Consider the following 22,024-nt stretch of genomic DNA (forward strand, 5'->3'; position numbering starts at 1 on the left):
TTCCTAGTGCATGCACTAATTAACTCAATGCTTGCACCAAAACCTTTGCATTTGTGCCATTCTGCAGGCGCGCACACTAATAGACACCCCTTAGGGACCCTGGGTAGACTAGCGTGACCGTTGGCACAGAATGACCTTCTCCCCCATCCACTCATACCCTGGGAAGACTAGCACAACTACTTGTGTAAAGCGACCTTATCCTTCATCCACTCATACTCTGGGTAGACTAACATGACCACTCATGTAGAATGACCTTCTCCCCCATCCACTCAGACCCTAGACTACCTTAGCGCAACCACTCACATTGGATGATTCCCCCCCAACCATACCCTAGACTACCCTAGCATGACAGCTTGCGCTCGATGACCTTTTCCCCCCACCCAACCATACCCTAACCTAGCCTAGCGCAACTGCGTGCATCGTGCCTCCCTTTCCTAACCCTAACCCTAACCCTAAAAATCCTCCATCACAACTGCCCATGCAACAACGTGACTACATGCACTAAACAATAGTGAACCCTCCAAACCATTTCTTTTCTCCTTTCTCTCACAAGCGCCTGCGCTACTCACTAGCACTCGTGCTACCCTAGAGGCGTGCACACCGAAATGGTGATCAGTGCATCTGCCTCACCAAAATCTCTCCCCAAACTAAGCCCTAATTCTACCGTAAACCTAAAAATTCACAAAGGAGGATAGTCCTACATATCAGTGGTCCATAGCCTGTGGGTCTATCATACCATTGGATCCTCTCCACACAATGCTCACATGTGGGAATGTGATCCATCTCTCCTTCTAGGCTCTGATTGGCTCCAAGGCTTGTGTGTAATAATGACTCCTCATTGAACCCTTTGTAGCTTATATAGACCCCCTTATGGGCTCATTCCCTTCACGGTTTACCTCCTTCTATCTCCTCTTCTTTTGTTTTCATCTAGTCTCTCTTTGTTTTTCATTCATCTCTTCCACCCTAATTCTTCCTTCTTTAGTTTGAGATTTTTTCGGTAATTTTTTACACCAACAAAAAAAATTATTCAAGAAAAATTTTGGAGAGGGCATACACCCCCCACACTTTACGCTGGGGCACCTACTTACTTTTTCTTCTATCTTTTATCCACCGCCAAGTTTGTCGTTGCGTAAAAGAGGGGCAAAATGTAGACACTTAAAAATAATTATTTTAAAAATTTTAAGTTCTTTTCATAATTAATTTATTAATTGTGCCAATTCCTCTTCCTCCTCAATATTAATTAAATATAATTAATATTATCACTATAGTCTGCTAATTGATTTATTTAATAAATCAATCGACCTCTATTCTTCTAAAAATCCCTAATATTAAGTCTCCTCAAATTCCTCCTTTTAATTAATTAATTAATCTAGGTGATTCCTACAAATCACCTTTTTCCTAATCCATCATTAACCTAACGAATTCTTCTAGAAGCTCCCTAAACTCACTTAGCATTATTCTTCTAATTTTCAATTCCCTCCACTCATTCTCTCTCCTAGTCGAATCCTCCTACAAATCTTATCTACCCTAATCCCACCTAATCATTCTTCTAATCTCTCTCCTAATGAGTTGCTAGTGGCTAATTATCATGATTAGCCACAAAATCAACTCCTTGTCCCTTCCATCCAACCACCTTCCTTAAATGCTCTTTTCCTAGGTGAATGTGAGATTTTCACATTCCTCTAGGCATCCCATACTCCAAGGAATTTTAAGTCCTCCTTATTCCTCCTTATTCCTCCAATTCTTGTGATCATCCTTTTTGAAGAATTTTTAATTCTTCATCTCCATCCCTCAAGGAAAATTTTTTTCCTTTCTCTTCCCTAGGCACATTTGGAAGTCTTCCCAATGATCCTTGAGGAGTGTGGAGACAATAAATTCCTTTAAGGCATATCTCTTGGTCTCCAAACTTGTCTTGTCACCTCCTCTTGGGCCTTGTGTGGGCTCACAAGAAATCCTGACCCTTCATCTTGGGTCAATCCTAGCTCTCCATTCCTCCTCTTCTCCCCCTATAAATTGAGGTCTCTGTCCCATTGTTTCTCATCTCCAAGTTTAGTAAATCCATGCTTCTATTTTGTGCCCAAGAAATCATCCTCATACCTTTACTATACTGAAATTTGCACTCATCCATACTTAGCCATTTCATGCTTTGATCATCAACCCATCCTTCCTCATTCATCCATCCTATATAATTTGTGCACAGTATTGGAGAGCCAACCAGATCATTCCTATTGGACCAGTCATATCAAGCTAGGAAGAGACGCATTCTCGGCTTCAACAAGAGTCTGAATCAGAGGAACAAGAGAACTCTCTTGGCAAGGTATAAAGGTTGTTTTCATATTTCATTATTTGATTGTTTTATGTCTTTTGTTCATTGATTCAATCTAACCTTGCAACCAAAAGTTTTCTGTTGGTTCAAATTGTATTGATAGGAATTGGTTGAAATCTTAAAAAAGGAGGTAAGTCTCAATTTCTCACCAATTTGAAAAGAATGCACTTTAACGATGAAGTTGCAGAGCTTATACTTCTCTTGAACTGTGTTGTAGGGAATGACTACATTGATTCTTTTGAATTCTAGATTTGTCATTTCATTTTGGTAATTTGTTCTCCTGGAAACTTTATTGACTGGGCTTCTATCATTAGCTATCATTTGTATGAACAATTATCAAATTTTCATTAGTCTCTTGCCTTTCATATGTGTTCATATTTGATTTTCATCTGAGCTAGTCAAGATTCTACTTGGTCAGGTTTTGAATTGCATCATCCTCTCCCTGCATTTTCTCCCATCTACCAGAAATTTCCCCAGATTATCTGGTGTAAGGGTATGCAAGATTTTTCCCATGTCAATGATGCATTTTTTATGGGTATGGTTAGAAAATTAGAAGGAAACCCTGGTCTATAGATTAGATGGCTATGGTAAACATTAAATACCTAAACATGGGAAAGAAATGATATTCCTTCCCATTGTGTACATCTCATTTGTCTTGTAAAACAAAAGGTGTCACTAAGGTCGTGGGAAAAATCCTATAGAAATTTCAATTTCTATCCTTGTCAACTAGAAACGATTTCAACAACAAGGGATGTGTGAAACATCATTTATATGGAGCTAAAGGTTACATGCATTGACTTGAGATCGAGAAATTTTGGAAGGATTGTTTAGATGATGCTGAAGTGTTTAAAAGGGGTTTTGTGATACATTCTTTGCAATAAATTCACACTCTTAGGGTTTTTTTTAATGTTCCTGATGATTTTGTTGAAGATGATGTCATTATTGACCCAAAATATCATACTCTTGTTAATACAACCCCCACATAAATTGATTGGTTTAAGGAAGACTTCTGAGACCTAATGATTCATACTGTCCCAGTTTTGGGAAGGACATATAACTGGTTAAATGGAAAATAGAAACAACATGTCAGTTCCTCACAAAGCCAAAGGTCTTCATCTAAAAGAGAGAAAGGAGTAGTTTCCTCTACCCTCATTCTAGCATCAATGACCAATTCTGCAGATAGGTTACCAACCCAAAATTCTCAGTCAAGTGGCGATGGGGAGAAACCTAAAGAAACCACTACTAGACAAAAATCAACCTATGAGAGGGATGATATAATTGTACCACCCAGAGGGAAATCAACCCTTTTTGATTCTAAATGTATTTATCAACAAATAATCAATGATCATTCTTTCTCTTATTTATTTGAAATTCCCTCCTCTCCTGTGCAAAATACCACCAACCCTGTTAATAAAGAGTCAGGACTTGAAACAACTTCTTTAACATGGCTAAAGATAGAGGTTGAAAAGAAAAGAAAAGTGTCCACCCATGTTTCCAATGAGGTTGATACAGTTACACTACTGCTTGAAAGTTCTCACAAGCCTAAAAAGGCCAAGAGAATGTCTCAAATCATTTCAAATCTTGTATCTAGGCACAAACTCATAGAAATTGCTGATCCTATTAAAGATGTGAATGCAAGTGACATAACAAAGAAATATTATAAGATCATTCATGTGGATATGTGACCTTCTAATTTAGAAGGGGACATCTACCATGCTAAATTTTTAGTCCATGCGTTGAGTAAGAGGGCTCAAGAATAGAAGAAAAACAACTTGGAGCTACAATCCCAAGCGCAATCATTCAGTAATTTCATTTCATCTATTATAAATCCTGCAACTGGGGAGACTTCAAGTTCACATGTGAAGGAACTTGATCCAACTACTATGAAAAAGATCAAAAGTAATTTAGGATATGCTAAAGATGTCACAAAATGGATAGATGAAATGTATAGAATTGGCGTGAGTTATATTACTAAGTTTAGGGTGTTGTATGAGAATATTTGGAATAAAAGAAAGGAATTATTAGCTGAGCTAAAGTATGTCAGGAAAGAACTTGGGAGCATATTTGTGTCTTTGGAGGAGGTTATAGAGTTCACAACATTGAACCCTGCCATTTTTATGACTGAGAAATTGGTAGTACATCCTAAGGAAGTTGATCTTACCTAGCAAGAAGCCTTGGAATGGCAAGAAAGGATCTACCATGATTATATCAGTGATATTGATGATGCCCTAAAACACTATTTGAATGATTTGCTGAAAATAATGAATAATATCGATGCTCTAGATGTTGGCCTTATGCATATCTTTGAGGAGAATGTGCGAGAACTAGGTGAAATGATGGGCCAGTTCAAGTAGAATTATTAAAAGAATATCAGAGACCTTCAAAATATTTCTTTGGAATCCTTTAAGGGATTGTGTCACTTGCAGATGCATACTAATGCTTTTGAGACTAAGATGGATGAAATGCACAAAAACATATCCACTACTAAAAAGTTGATTTCAAAATGGAGAACAAGATTGCGCATCACAACAATACTGGAGGACACGGGCATGGAACCAATCATAAACATGTATCATGAGTACAGAAAAAGGCTCAAGGAATAGGAGGTGGTACATGTTGATCAAGAGGTGGAGATTGTTGGTGATAATGAACCAAAAGCTGAATAAGTGGGGGCAATTTCATAATTTTACTGTTTTATTTCTTTTCTTGATTATTGGCTTAGAATCCTAAAAGACTGTTGAAAATAACGATTGTCTTCAAGAAACTATTTCTCTAAATTTTTTAAATAGCTGGACTTATCTTCATTTGAGGATCTTTTGGGAAAACTTTGTTTTACTCTTAAGACCAAAAACTTCTTTAAGTATATTTCTATTTACTATTATGAATATAGAAAATTTATGGGTGGCTTCAGATATTCATAATCTTTGAATTATGATGTGTGTATACTTTCTATTCTTTTGAATGGTTATCAGTGAATGAATCTATATTTGAGGTGATGAATGATTTCAGTTATTTGTGGTTGCAAAGATATTATCTATGAATGGTATTTTTGTGGCAATTTAGTGGATTCAAAATATTGAAAAATATAAAAGGTGTTTGTATTTTATGCATGTCTTTTCAAAGATTTCTATTTAATAGCTCTTTCCTTGTTTTCTTTATGGTTAAAATAATTTTAATTAATTCCTATTCATTAAATATCATCTGAAGGTAGCTGCCACCTTGTAAAATAAACAGACAATCAGTCAGTAGATAGTTTGTTTAGGCTGGTTCAACTGTGGTTACATTTGTCACCTTTGTGGGCATGAGAATATAGAGTTAGGTGATAAATTTGTTAACCAAAAAAAATTGGTGACTTTGCTAGAGAAAATATACCTATTAAAGAAAATATTCTAGATTATTTGTGGAATATTCAATCATGGGTTTATCAAGACAGGTTGACCTAGTGTTGAAACCTAATGTAGATTGGTTGGTCTATAATCAAGAAGACTTAGCTGTTACTCTTTGACCCCTTTATTGGGAAAAGAGGAGAATTGATCACCAGTATCATAGAGTTAATTCTATTTTGGAAAAATAAGAGGAGTTTGGAGAAAGAGTGGTGTGTATGGATGTTGCTAAAAAAGGAGTAGTTATTCTCGCCAAAGAGGTTCACCATTTACCAATCCTTAGAAACAATTAAATCTTCCACCTAAGTAGAAGTTGGCAACTCTAAGCTTTTTTGTTTAGTGAAATTATGGCTTCTAAAAGATACACTAGGGCTGATAAGAAAAAGGGGATTGTTGATAAAGATTTTGAATTCTCAAAATCCATAAACTTTTTGGCTTTCCCACCTATACAAAGAACTAAAATTATCAATAGGCCTCCTTCTCATCGTAAATCTAATAGACTTACACCTACCAATTCACATACTCTCAACCAAATCCTTCTATTACAAGGTACCACATTACCCCTTCAAGTCATGGCTCAACCTGTCCCATGGGGTGTAGCAATAGGAGCTATCACATTTGCACTAGGAGACCAAATCCATGATTTTCCCAAAGGTTCTTGGAAAATTATTCCTAAATTCAATGGAAATGGGAAATTTCTCTTGAGGAACATTTAAAGCCTTTCTTTGCTGCATCCTCTATCTTGGTAGTGCAACACAAAGATGTTGCAATGAGGTTGTTTGTAAAATCTTTGACTGGTCTTGCTGCCAAATGGTTCTATTCTCTACCTAATAGATGTATAAATGATTGGAATGAATTGAGGGAAAAGTTTGAAAGTAGATTTAAGAATGTTAAAGATGATTCAATTTTGGTTTCTCGATTGGGTTCTATGAAGAAGGAAGTACATGAAACCATAAGAGACTTTGTGGAAAAGTTCAATAAATTGTTTAATAGAATCACAACCAACATGAGGATCAATGAGAATTTAATCAAGGCAATGTTTATAAACACATTACCACCTGATATAAGTTTCACCATTAAGAGAGAGGGTGTTGCTAATATAGAGGCTTCTTAGACTTTGGCTATAGGAATTGAAAATGATCTGATCACCACTGGGAAGTGAAAGAAAGAGATGTAAACTGGAAAGCCCCTACTAGTAAATTCCACAGACCTAGTGATTAAGAGATTATCCAATGATATTATTATCTTGAAGAGGAAAATGCCTTAAGGACCATCAACTTCTTACCAAGATATTCTTAAAAGAGATTATAATTATCAAGGAGCTCAAAATAAGAAACTCTCTATAGCTGGTCCAGGTTAGAGGTTGGAAATTGAAGGTTTCTTTGCTGCATCCTCTATCTTGGTAGTGCAACACAAAGATGTTGCAATGAGGTTGTTTGTAAAATCTTTGACTGGTCTTGCTGCCAAATGGTTCTATTCTCTACCTAATAGATGTATAAATGATTGGAATGAATTGAGGGAAAAGTTTGAAAGTAGATTTAAGAAAGTTAAAGATGATTCAATTTTGGTTTCTCGATTGGGTTCTATGAAGAAGGAAGTACATGAAACCATAAGAGACTTTGTGGAAAAGTTCAATAAATTGTTTAATAGAATCACAACCAACATGAGGATCAATGAGAATTTAATCAAGGCAATGTTTATAAACACATTACCACCTGATATAAGTTTCACCATTAAGAGAGAGGGTGTTGCTAATATAGAGGCTTCTTAGACTTTGGCTATAGGAATTGAAGATGATCTGATCACCACTGGGAAGTGAAAGAAAGAGATGTAAACTGGAAAGCCCCTACTAGTAAATTCCACAGACCCAGTGATTAAGAGATTATCCATTGATATTATTATCTTGAAGAGGAAAATGCCTTAAGGACCATCAACTTCTTACCAAGATATTCTTAAAAGAGATTATAATTATCAAGGAGCTCAAAATAAGAAACTCTCTATAGCTGGTCCAGGTTAGAGGTTGGAAATTGAAGGTCCTCCTTCTTCTTATTCATCTTCAAATGTGACTAATCACTATGTTTTCCATTTAACAATTGATCATGATGGAAGTACTTGCCTAAAAATGATAAGATACACGCAATTGCTTTCCACAAGCGAGCATGCCACAAAGCCTTTTGTAGAGGAACCCAATTCATCCAAGCATGTTGGTGTAAATTTATTTGAGTACCTCCCTAGTAATATTGACAAGGAAGATGTACTGGTAGAGGTGAATGATCCTAATTGCGTCATGTTCACTAGGTTGTAGCATGCAAAGGGAGAACAAAGTAATCCCTCCTCCACACCAAAGTTTCTCTTTACTAAATAGAAGAAATCAGACCAAGGAATTCCCAAGGAATCTCAAGTGAGGTAACTCCTTATGTTCATGTTTCTATTGCATTAAACTCTAGTCCCTTTGATATTATTTAGTCTTGCAAGAATACTAAGATACAAATCTCCCAAGCTGAATATCTAAGGCTTAACCTTATGCAATTGGACAAATTAGTCTGATAGTTCTGATAGTTAATATAAGTACAGATCCAATAGCCAACAAGATGAGAGGGGGGGGTGAATCATACAAACTTAATCATCAATGAAAACATCAGATTCAACCTCGGTAACATATATCAGTCATATAATAAAACTGTCAAACATGCAAACTCAAAAGCATATGAACAATAAAAACCTCATAACACAAGATTTAACATGGAAACCCAAATATGGAAAAACCACTGTGGGATTTCAGACCCACTAAGAAATATACTCTTCTAGAGTATGCTCGGTTAAAAGCCAATCTTGTTAAAGATTACAAAACACATTGCTAGATGTGACCCAGTTAAGGGATTTCCCTCAGATCTATTAGGATCTTCACTTTGTTAGAAGTGACCTTGTCAAAGGATTTCAAACACTCATTTAGTATGTCACCTTGTTAGAGGATTTACATATAAGACTGTTAAGTCCACTCGGTTAAGAGATTTCCTATCACTTTCACAAACTAACAGTAATACAATCTATCTGCAACTTCACATCTAAAATGCTAAAGTAGATTCTTATTTGTTCAATACAATCTAAACATAGAACTAATCTTGTCTATCTACTGGGCATCAATACTCTGTTATTCTAATAGGTCTTCAAGCTTCTATGCTCAGTGATTACTATGTAGCATCCCTATGCATACACTTGCCTGCATACATTGTTTATCAACTGTTCCTTATTTATAGACAATTATCTAACCGCTTAATCTCCTTGATCACATTTCCCATGATCAATCATAGCCATCAGATCTTCAATCTTGTCCACGTTCATTGTATCTTATGATCTGAAAAATGTTTTACCCCACCTCAGAATTTGCACAATCATCTTGAAACTTTTGTTAGGGTAATGTGGTTCAATCTGAGCTGTAGATCTTCTTGCTGACTTTCCATTGCCTTAGATTTGTTAAAAAACTTTTTCTATGGCTAGCCCATCATTGATCCACTCCAGCTCGTCAACATCTTTCATTCTATCTTCATTAACTGACTGTGATAACCTTAGGGTTTACCAACTAGGTTCCTTAGGGTTTATCGACTAGGTTCTTTGCTTGATAACATAGTATAGTATTACCCTTTACATTTTACAACATATGTATGATGTTAGAATGATCCAAAACATCAAGATTTCATCATTGTCTGACTTGGTAGAGTTGCCCATTGAATAACTTACCCCTTTATTCATCATATTCTTTCCTGTGTCTTTACCGACTTCTTTATAGTCTTCATATCATATTTCTTAAGATATGGCAACATCATACTGAATTAGAAAATAAATTTCTTGACATCAATGACAAATTAATAATATCAAGATAGTAAAACATCTTTAATCGGTTATGTCCATAATCATCAACAACCTTCTCAATATCCTTGTTATATTGCCAACAATCTCCCCCTTTGGCATTGATGGCAAAACCAATTGATTTGACTGTTAAGGATTTAGATTGCTGTAATTCTGAAATGTTGAAATGCTCTCCCCCATACATCAGACTTCTCTTCTGGTTTCAATCTATTGTCATCTCTTAGTCTTCTCCCCCTGGGTAGGTCTTCTCCTTCTTGGTCTTCTCCCTGGTCTTCTCCTTGGTCTTCTCCTTGGTCTTCTCCCCCTTTGACAACAATGCCAAAAAATAATAGAACTAAAACATAATTTCTTTGGTGGAAGAAGTTATTTCATGCTGTTGTATATCAGCTGAGTCTTGGTCAAAGCATTTGTTTACAATTCCTGTGATCTTGGTTAGTGAGTAAAATATAGGGGTAGGACCCCTAACTTACTTCTGAGGTATTCAAAAGTGTCCTTTGGTAGTGGCTTGGTGAAGATATCAGCTATTTGTTCCTTTGTGTTTGTAGCTAGGAAAACGGAAATCATCAAAGCAATATAAAGTTAATAAGCTAGCTCAATCACAAAAGCTCAAATGCAATGATCAATCCTAATTACATCCAATAGAGACATGAAAGCAAAACATTCAAGATTGAAAACTTAAGTAAACCAAATGCAGATCTGAGTGTCTCCTCCATGCGGCTCCATTGTCCCTCTTTCTCCTTCAAATAGCTTTGTTGTGGATCTCACCTACTAGTGCATACACATGAGATGAAAGCAAGTAGACAAGATTTTAGCGCAAGAATACTCGAAGCGTGATTGATTTGATGAAGTGATTAGATTAGGATTGAAGAAATTCATCCAATTTATAGATAAATTGGAGAGATGATAAAATTAGCATGAAGAGATTCAAATGGAAATTGCAAACCAAGAATGTCAATTATGACAAATTTATGACAAATTTGCACTTTCTATGCAAAATTGATTGATTGATAATTCATGACAAGATTATGACAAATTTCTATGTCAAAAATTGATTGATTGTCAATTATGACAAATTATGACAAATTGAAATGTCATTCCCATGAAAATAGGAGGAAATTGAATTAGAAATTAAGCAAATTAGAAAATAAGGAAATTAGGAATTAGGAAATTAGAAAATGAGGAAATTAGGAATTTAGTGAATTAATTAATAATTTTTCATTTGTTAATCAATTCACAAAGAGGGAATTTAGAAATTGATGAAAAACTAGGAAATAGGAGAAATTAGGTAAATCAATTAATAATTTGTCATTTATTAATTAATTCACAAAAAGAGGAATAATTAGCTAGCCAATTAAATTAAACATTTAATTGTGACACGAAGACCTAGGATAAATAAATAAATTATTTAACCTAGAGGGAGAAATGACAAATAGGGTTAAATGAATAAAATCATGAAACCTTAAAAGATGAATTAGAAATGTGAGGATGACAATTAGGTCTTGACAAAGGATAATTGATATCGATTTGATTTGATCATGATTCTGACTTGATAAAAGACCAATGCTGACAAACAATTTGATTGATAAATGCACCAATTGACAAGGAACAATGACTAATTGATCCAAATTGAGAAAGACGACGACTGATGACAAATCAATCACAAAATGACAAAATTGACAAGAAGACAAGGATCGATGACAAAATAGATCACAAGACGACAAGATTGATGACAAATTGATCAGAAGACAAGAATCGTTGACAATTATCGATCGCATGATGACAAGATAGATAAGAGGACAAAACCCTAATTAGGATTGATGATGTCCAAAATGATGACAAATGAATACGCACATAGATGCGACAGGATAAGATTGACCAAAATCATGACTGATATTGTTATCGACAAGACCAAATTCGAAAGCGAGACAAATGGAGAACGCAGAAGAAAGACTCGATGCTCGCAAATGATAAAGACCAAGTACGAATCATAGGAGAAATGTTAATGCGATGCAAAAACCCTAAAATAAGGCAATGCACAAATTTTAAAGTATGATTCCGCAAGCATTGACCATTTTTAGGTGTCTACATTTTTCCCCTCTTTGAGACAATGCGATTTTAAGTGATTTTAATTTGGCGACTGTGACACTAGAGGATGTATGGCATATCCTCCGAATTCTGATTCATGGAGAGATGGTAGAGTATGACCCAGTGATAGGGAGAGATGCATTGTGTAGATTATTTGAGTGTGACACAGATGATCTGGATATTGTAGAGAGGGAGATTGGCTGGGAGACCATGGCATTGGAGTATGATCGATGATATGTGGTGATAGCCGTGGTGATAGCATGCCTACTAGCAGGGGATAGACAAGGACATGGATTCCCTATTGGATGGGGATGAGTGCTAGAGCAGATGGCAATAGAGGGGATGGTGTATGCATGGGGACCATGTGTGCTTGCTATGTTGTATTTTCAGTTGCATCAGATAGCATATCAGGGAGTTTAGACCTTCAGCTGTGGAGTCACACTATTACAGGTATGGGCATTTGAGCACATAGCCATATGTCGACCGATTGCAGAGAGACAAGTATTACCACATCAACCATATGTATACTACTATGGGGGAGCACTAAGACAAGGTCCTTTTGGATACATATTGTATTGGCAACACGAGCTGGATAGACTGAGAGAGTTCACATGGAGGCCATATCGTGATTGCCCGGGATGGTCAGATGATAGTGATGAGCTACCGTATTGTAGATAGGAGAGGTACTTGATTGGGCGACCAGTGAATTGGGAGAGAGTGATTGAGATGTACCTACTAGAGAGAGTCAGATGACAGTTTGGAGAGAGGTAGGATGTACCTAGGAGAACTGTACACTTTGCCTGACCTCACAGAGAGATGAGTCAGTGGGGGAGTATGATTCAGCCACACATAGAATATGCTAACTTCACATAGCTACAACAAAGACAGTGGGATTGGAGATCAAATTTTGAGGACGTCGGGATGACAGAGGAGTATGAGAGATGGTTTGCACGACGATGGCCAGTGCCATTGACAGATCCGGACATTCCAGTACCTAGGAGACAGGAGGACTTCCCACTCATAGGAGAGGAGGAGGGAGATGATAAGGACGAGGAGGATGAGGGTGGGGATGAGGATGATGTGGATGATGAGGATGGAGATGATGAGGGGGTGATGAGGATGAGCTAGATTTAGGCGAGCAGGAGGCATTGCAGGATATACCCATAGAGCCAGAGACAACTAGCATAGAGGAGATGGAGATGTGCAGGGCTACCATAGCGAGTCAGCATGATCACATTGTGATAGTAGAGAGATAGAATGCCATCTTGAGGATTGAGCAGGATCAGTTTAGAGCAGAGATAGACAAACTCACAGCGGCTCGAGATGCAGCAATAGCTCAGGCACAACGAGAAGAACAGAGAGTCACAGAGTATATTGGGTCAATTAGGGATGCCAGTGCATGGGAGATGGCACAGATGTTGGTAGAGACTAGAGAGGAGATACGCCATTGGAGGACATTATATGAGAGTGCAGTTCCACTAGAGCAGAGAGCAGCTTCATATCAGGCACGATCGAGGACAGAGAGCAGGGCACGCTCTTGGAGGTCATTGAGCAGCATGGGGGTGAGTGTACCTATGAGACCACCACAGCCAGGAGCAAGAGGGACATCATCCATGAGACATGGCAGGGATGAGGAGGATAGAGGGAGCACCCAGTGACACAGGCACGTGCTCCTTATGATGGACAGATGACATTATGTAGTTGGACATTATATAGTCAGCCTGTGGGCCATACTTAGGACAGATAGTCCAATTTTGTACTCCGATATTATATTGATATATGATATGATATGCATCGATATGATGGGATGCAATGTGTTATGACTGATAGTTATTTTCTATGTATGGATGACTTATGCACTGTTTATTGTGGAATATGTATGGATGTATTTTTATGTGTTTTTGATGCATTGATAATATGAAATGGATAAAATGCTTGATGTGATGCGTGATGTAATGCAAATGTACTAACCAATGAATGCAGGATGTAGCATATGAATGCAAGATGCAGGTTCACTAATGAATGCAGGATGTAGCATATGTGTGTAGAGAAATCAGAGCACTAGATTGAACTGACTATCCAAACAGACGGAAGAAATGTTAGTAAGAAGAAATGAGATAGAGGACAGTTAGAGACGAAGAAAAACTTGCTTTCAGTAATGCACTTTGTAGGTGAGAACCTTTATTTTAATGCAGCAAAATGGATGCGTAGCATCATGGCATTGAAGGCCAGAGCTGAAATGCAACCCTTTTTTGCAAAAGACAGACACATTGTAAACAAACAACAATCACAACAAAAAAGAAAAGGACCATGAACCATCTTGGTCACTCTAAATCACTCAGTGACATCATCAAGCAACATAGGAACATGACCGAAGCCAAAGATGATTTAATTAAAAAGATAAGATGCACAAATTCCAACAAATCAAACAAACATCTTGATCTTCATTGTCAAAAGTTGAAAGTGTTGATAGGACGATCATGCTATCTGGTTTCAGGACATGCGGTACCCCATCTAAGACAAGACATAGTCTGGTTTCGAGTATACCACACCCTGTACAAGACCCATGATAGTGGTGACAAGGACAAATGATTTTGAAGTTGATTGATATGACAATTGTGATCAGTGTGAATGTTTGGTTTGAGTGAAAAAGTTCATCTGTTAATGCGTGATTTCATTAAAGCATAATGTGTGATTGCATGTCATTGGAGGGATACTCAGCAATCTGTCTATGCTCAAAGGGATCATTTATTACAAAATGCTTGTTTTTTGAGATTTTACAAGTTTATTTTTTTTTGTTTTTTCAGGACTTTATTTGACTTTTTAGGGATTTTTTAGGACATTTTTTTGATTTTTAGAGATTATTTCAGGACATTTTTCAATTTTTTTTGAATTATTTCAGGACATTTTTCAATTTTTATTTGAATTATTTCAGGACATTTTTCAATTTTTTTGAGATCATTTCAGGACATTTTTCAATTTTTTAGAGATTTTTTCAGGACATTTTTCAATTTTTAAAAGTTCCAGTGATTGATCATGACAAGGGGAACGCACCCAATGCACATTTGAAAGACATATGTACAAGAAACCGGAGTATGCAAGACAATGATGTTGACCAACCACAGGCCTGGAATAGAACATTGGGTCAAGACAAAGATAGACATGATAAATCGGTCGAGATAAAGCATAGCTAGAGGTCATGATAGATGACGGAGTAATGATCTTGTTACACATGGCCCCTGTTTGCTAGGTTTTCACCATGGTACTTGCCCAAAGCACCTGTTTGCCAGGTTTTCACTAGAGGGTGAATCATTTTTCTTTACTTTCTTGCTTTTTTTATCTTTTCTCTTTTGCTTTTTCACTTTTTTTTGCATTTTTTTGCTTTTTTGATTTTTTTGTACTTTTTTGCTTTTTGATTTTTTTATATTTTTTTTGCTTTTTGCTTTTTTTGTATTTTTTCAGGATCATACTTGAAGAAGTGCTGATAGGAAATTATGCCTAGTATTTGCGAAGATGCATGCTATTTACAGGATCAGATAGAGGTTCACCCTCTAGAGTGGCAAGCTGATATACCCCTGAGCCATAGGCTACAGTCACTATGAAAGGACCAACCCAATTAGGTTCAAACTTACCTTTGATGATGTCAGTAGACTATGCATTCTTAGGGTTTGCCTTTAAAACCAGATCTCCCACTTCAAAGTGTCGCCCTTTGACCTTCTTATTATAAGAGCGATAGAGACGGTTTTGATATGCTTGCAAATGTGTCAGGGCTGTCTGATGTTTCTCATCTAACATCTCAAGCTGATGCAACCGAGAGACCCTGTGTGTCTCATCATCAAACAGATGTTGCAAGGAAACATGCAAGGAAGAAATCTCCACTTCCAAGGGTAAAATGGCTTCCGCACCATACACCAAGGAATAAGGTGTTGCACTAGTAGGTGTGCGGATAGAAGTGCGATAGGCCCATAGTGCTGGATTCAACTGTACATGCCAATCTCGACCAGCATCATTGACAACCTTTTTCAGGATCTTGATAATGGTTTTATTTGATGCTTCGGCTTTACAATTCCCCTATGGATAGTATGGACTAGAGAAACGGTGTTGGATATGAAACTTTTCACAGAGTTCCTTGACATCTTTATTCTTGAAGGGACGACCATTATCTATGACTATGGAAAGGGGAACCCCATATCTGCATATGATATAATTCAATAGGAATTTTGAAATTTGCAGACCAGTGATATAGGTCATGGGGATAGCCTCAATCCATTTTGTAAAATACTCTGTGGCTGTGATGATGAACTTGTGTCCATTTGCAGATGTCGGGTGAATCTTGCCAATAAGATCCAATCCCTATTGAGAAAAGGGCCACGAAGATATGATAGAATGAAGCTCTTGGGCTGGTGCATGAATATAGTTTCCATGGATCTGGTATTTGTAGCACTTCTTAACAAAATCATGAACATCCTTTTCCAGAGTGGGCCAATAATACCCAGCATGAATCAACTTTTTGGCTAAGCTCAGACCATTGAAATGGCCCCCACATATACCATCGTGAACCTCATGTAAAGTCGTTTGTGCTTCATCAGAATCCAAACACCTGAGGAGGGTATGGTCAAAATAACGATGGTAAAGGGTGTCGGCAATGATGACATATTTGGCTGTATGTCCGATGAAGGCTTGGCATTGGTTAGCGGAAAGGTTAGGTGGTAAGGTTTGGGATTTCAAATATTGATATACGTCATTGTACCATAGGGAGTTGGGACCAACAAGAATGCACATCACATCTGCTGTCGAAATGTCAAAAGAAGGGACAAGCAAATGTTCAACCAAAAATTCACATTTATCCATATTGTGGGGCATATTTAACATGGAAGAAATCATAGCCATCACATCTGCCAACTTGTTTTGCATTCTTGGAACTTGACTGAAATGGATAGCTATGAATTTTTTCTTGAAGAAATCTACCATATGCTTATAGGGAATAAGCTTTTCATCTTTTTTTTCGTAGTCATCATTTACTTGTTGGATGACTAATTGAGAATCTCCATAGACTTGCAAATGTGTGATATTCCAGTGGACTGCTACTCGGAGTCTTGTGACCAGTGCTTCATACTCTGTAATGTTATTGGTACAATGAAAATTTATTCTATACGACTTGGGAATAGCATCACCTTGAGGGGTGACAAACAAGATGCCGGCTCCGGACCCGAACTTGGTATGGGATCCATCAAAGTATAACTTCCATTCATTAGAAGATGTGAGAGAAAAGACTGATTCATTTGGAAAATCGGTCAACATGGGATGATCATCATAAATAGGAGCCTCTGCAAGTTGATCTGCTATGACTTGTCCTTTTATCACCTTTCGCTCCATATACTCAATATCAAATTCACTAAGGATGATAATCCACTTTGCTAGGTGACCCATCAAAGCTGCTCTGCTAAGCAAGTATTTTAGGGGATCAATTTTTGCAACCAACAATGTTTGGTGATTTAACATATAGTGTCGGAGCTTCTGTGTTGCAAATACCACTGCTAAGCATGCCCGTTCAATAGTTGAATAATTTAGCTCATAGCCTACTAGTGTCCAACTGATATAATAAATAGCTCGCTCTTTGTCATTCTCATCCTGTTGGGCCAAGAGAACTCCTAGTGTTGTTTCAGTTGCAGAAATATACAATATAAATGGCTTTCCTTCTATAGGAGGCATTAGAATAGGCGGCGACAACAAATACTCTTTGAGAGCTTGAAAGGCTGATTGACATTGCTCAGTCCATTTAAAAGTGACACCCTTATGCAATAGATGCTGGAATGGATGACATTTATTGCCCAACTGAGCTATGAAGCGGTGGATTGACTGTAGCTTTTTGTGTAGGGGAAAAAGCAAGACTAGGCTAACATGTCCTAATCCTACCTTTTGACACACATTGTGGAATACAAAAGAGCCTAGAGGTATCACACAATTGGCTACTTCTTTTTGTGGAAGAGAGAGCCATGGGCTACCTATTAGGATTTCTATTCCTTTGCTGTAATTGAAAGATAAAATGATACAAGTTCAATTCCTAATCCCAAAGTGAAAGTATGAACTAATAACAAGATTGCAGAATTAAGATTAAACAATGGAAAGCTGTAAACACAAGGACAAGACAAGAATGCAAATGCATACCCAAAGTTAAAATCTAAGTGAAAATGTTCAGGATGGGGGCACAGGCGCCACTATCTTGATACTACCCCTGAAACTGCTCCTGAAACTGCTATTCTACCACCTGAAAAGCTGTCTGAAACTTGCTATCTGACAGAAGGACCAACGCACCCAGTGCCCCTGTCCTAGGGACCAAGGTGCCCAGAACCCCTATCCTGGCAGGACCAGGGTGCCCCATGCCCCTGTCTTGGTCTTTTGCTCTGAAATTTGGTGTGTTGTTCCATCTCAGTCTGCTTCCGTCAGATCTGCAACTTGTGGCGTCGTTCGAATCCTGAAACTTGCACTTATATCTGAAAAGGTATGATGGGTGGCTATATAGGGTTTTGCCTTAGTCAAACCCCCACTTTGGTGGTTTCCACCTCCACGAATAGCCAAGTTGTATTGTAAAAGTAGTGTGTGCAGACCTTGTGTGTGTGCAAGATCCTAAAATGCAAGTAAGCAAACTAGAGAAACCTAGAAAGTAAACCCTAATTGCTTGTACATGATAATGTAAATGCTCCAAATCAAGATGCAAAGTGATCTAAAGCATGAATACAAATGATATGATGAAGCTTATGCAAAGACATGAAAACAACATGAAATCATACCCAACCCCAAGGGAGGGGTACAAGCCAATCTTTAGTCAGTGATCCCTTATTGCTCTTCAATGCCTTCAAAGCCCTAAATGGAAAAATGAAATTGATGAATGCTTGATGGAAGGATGTTGAATGTTGTTGAAGTCTTCAAAGATCTTCTCTTTTGCTACATAGAAGGTCCTTGAAACCAAAATTCTAATCCTTTCAAATGAAGAAAGAGAGCTCTTATATATGAAACCCTAGGTCTTAATTTCAACTTTTGGCCGACCTAGAGATTGAATCTCCCACCAATTTCTTAGGGTTAAGCTTTATTTTATGATTGGATTGCACTCCTAAAATTTTGGGAAAAATGTCTGAGACCGTGTGCACGCCGGGCACCATGGTCCTGACAACTTTTTACTAAATTTTCAGGGCCGTCGGATATGATGATTTTAGAGAGAATCCCGAAGTTATAGCTAATTTCGAGATGTTTTGACCCTTGAAATCAAGCCCCCAAGTTCAAAATAAGACCTAATTAGGGTTTTTGGTTAAATGATGTAATGGAAGAAGAAAATGAAAGGGGCACACTTTAATGAAAAGGGCCCAACTTAATGATGATGAAATGATAAAATAGAACCTTAGGCCTAATTAATTTGATTAATTAAGTGCTAAAGGGGAAATGCAATGCAAAATGCAAAATGTGCCAAGGTGGGTGCTAAACTAGGTGTGAAATTGTACTGCTTTAGCAAGTGCATACAATTTATGACACTACATTTAGCCCCCACTTTAGTGGTCATATGAACACTACGTGCATATGCATGCTAAAGTACAGAAAAGTAAACATTATTTGACAAAGGATATATCCATAAGTTGTCGGACGAAGCCCCTAGCGGTATCTACAGTACTCAGTTAAGAACCACAACCTACAAAACCACATGTTAGATCACAAAATCACCTAATGCTTACTAAGGAAGGTGATGAAAATTTGAGGGTAGCTATATGCCCCCCCTGTTTCGGCTTGCTAATTTTATTGAGTTGAAACAGGGTATCATGTTTACCACTTCGAATTGTTAAAGAATATTGATGACAAATGCTCACAAGAAGATTTGATATGAGATCAAAAACTAATGGAGAATCATTTGGTAAGAAAGAGGACTAAATCTCAATTCCAACACAACAAAGAGTGTGAAGATTTAAGAGTTCTCTAACACAAGATGAAGGATGTAAATGGAAACAAAATTAAAAGAGAAGAAAAGAAAGGAAAAAAGCATGAATACACACATTGGTGATCCATGAGAAGAATAGTGAGAGAGAAAACATGGACTTCTCACCCCTAGATCTTGTCTAGGTGATCCATGGAAAAAGGGACATGGAAAACTAGCCCCTAGAGTCTGTCTAGGTGATCCATGTAAGGGAGGAGAGTGAGAAAGTCTAGCCTTATGCCGCTAGTTCCACTCAACCTCATGCATGTGTGTGTAAGGGAGGTTAGAAGCACCACATAGGAGTCTATGCCCGAGTATGCTACAACCTGTATATGTATAGTACAAAAGCGTGACATCTCGCTCTAAGAGTCTGTGCTCTGGTTCTGAGAATAATCACCTTGCATAAAAGAAAAATGGAGACATCTCGTTCTAAGAGTCTGTGCTCTGGTTCTGAGAATGACCCATTGCTCAAAAAGTGTAATGTTTATGTCATAAGCAAAGTAGAACAAGGATACCTACCTTCATCACAAATGAAGATAACCCAAAAATGCAACAATGTCATAGATCCAAGCAAGAGAGTTTTGCACTCTTTAAGCAAGGATAAGATAGTTGAAAAGGGATATCTTGTAGCATGTGTAAAGGAGATCCTTAGAGGAGAAGAGATCTTTGTACAAAAGACACCTATCCCCGAGAGGAATTGTCTTAGACAAATATAACATCTTCTAGAATAGGACAAAGAAGAGAATAAGAATGCAATACTTCCTTCTATTGTGAGGTGAAAGTGATTCTTAATGAAGGATGATGCTCTTTTTAACCCAATTGGGAGAGTGAATTCATTATGGATGTATTTTACCAGGTGCAAAAGAGGTTGTAGTCAAGGACTTACACCTTTTGTAAGAGAGAATCCTTGAACAAAAAACAACAAATGCATACAAGGAATAACATCAAGTAATAAAGTTCACACCATCCACAAAATAGGAAAAAGTGGATCCTTAGATAAAAATAAGAAAAGATCATTGCCTCCCAAGGATAAGGTCAATGAGAAGGACTTACACAATCTTCTAGGGAGAGATTTAGACATAAGCAAAATGTACTACATACTCACATGAGTTCATGCAAGCAAGACATTAGTGTATGTAAAATGTTCCTCATAAGAAGTGGGTAGGATAAGAAAGAGAATACACATCTTCTCCCATATCTAGCAAAGATGATCAATATTTCCACACTATTACCCCCAAAGGGAAATTTTAACCATAAAAAGAAGAGATGTATGAAATTACTCTTGTCCCCATAGGAACAAGAAATAACATAGAAAATTAGGCTATTATGTTGCTTCAAAAATATGATTGCACTTGAAATTGTACCATCATGAATGACAATGAGCCCCCAATAAATTAGCTACCAATGTCACATAATGATGAGCAACATAATAGCCATTAATGTTATTTAAAGACATGATAGATTGAATGAGGTATTTGAATATGACATGCCAAATGCTCAACTATAAGTGAGATCAAAAACATGTATAAAATGATAAAAATTGAAGAAGAAAAGTCACAAGAAATCTTAGAAGAAGGATGAGTGTAATTTATTAGAGCCTTATCCCTAGAGGAAAGGAATTTATGATGAATAGGAGATAAAGATTCATAAGTGAATTTAGAAATTTGAGGGGATTCATAAAGAGATTTGTTCACCGCCAAGATTTCCTTATGAGGGGAATGAGAGTTGATAGAAGTAGAAGATGATTTAGTTGAAGTGAGATCATCATCACTACTAAATATAGCATTCACATTGAGAGATGGTCTTTTAGATGCTTTGGTGGGCTTAGAAAGATTATATCCAAGTCCAAATGAATATTCATGCATGTTATGTTCTAAAGGAACTTTAATTCCTTGTTCATTTGCGCCACAACCATTTCCACTATAGACACTCTTAGCCAAAATATGAAAACCACGACCATAACAATTAGCCATTTCAGAAAGAAAAGGTGGTTTTTCATAAGACAAAGAATCAAATTCTTCAGAATTAGAGGTGTGAGGAGAAGAAGTTTGAGAAGCAACCACAAAATTATTGCTCATAGGTTCAGGTAAGACTGATTGATCTCTAGTTTCTTCCTCCTTTTTAACTTTAAGCTGTCTAGGAGGAACCCTATACTCACCTACAAAGGTGGGATTGAAATCAAGAGATCCCCAATCATCTTCTGCGAGAACCTTCTCAGGATCAAAAGCCTTTTCATGTGTAGATTCAAGTTGAGAAGAATATTCTTCAGGAACTTCAGACTCATCCAAAGAATTTTGATTATCAGAGGGTGATGATTCATCCATAGGCATCTTGTTTAATGAGTCATCACTAGAAGAGGAAGGCTTAGAAGAACTCCCTTTGGAAGTAGATGTTTGCAAACAA

The sequence above is a fragment of the Cryptomeria japonica genome, chromosome 5 (genome assembly GCF_030272615.1).
Source record: "Cryptomeria japonica chromosome 5, Sugi_1.0, whole genome shotgun sequence".
In the NCBI taxonomy this organism is placed as follows: domain Eukaryota; kingdom Viridiplantae; phylum Streptophyta; class Pinopsida; order Cupressales; family Cupressaceae; genus Cryptomeria; species Cryptomeria japonica.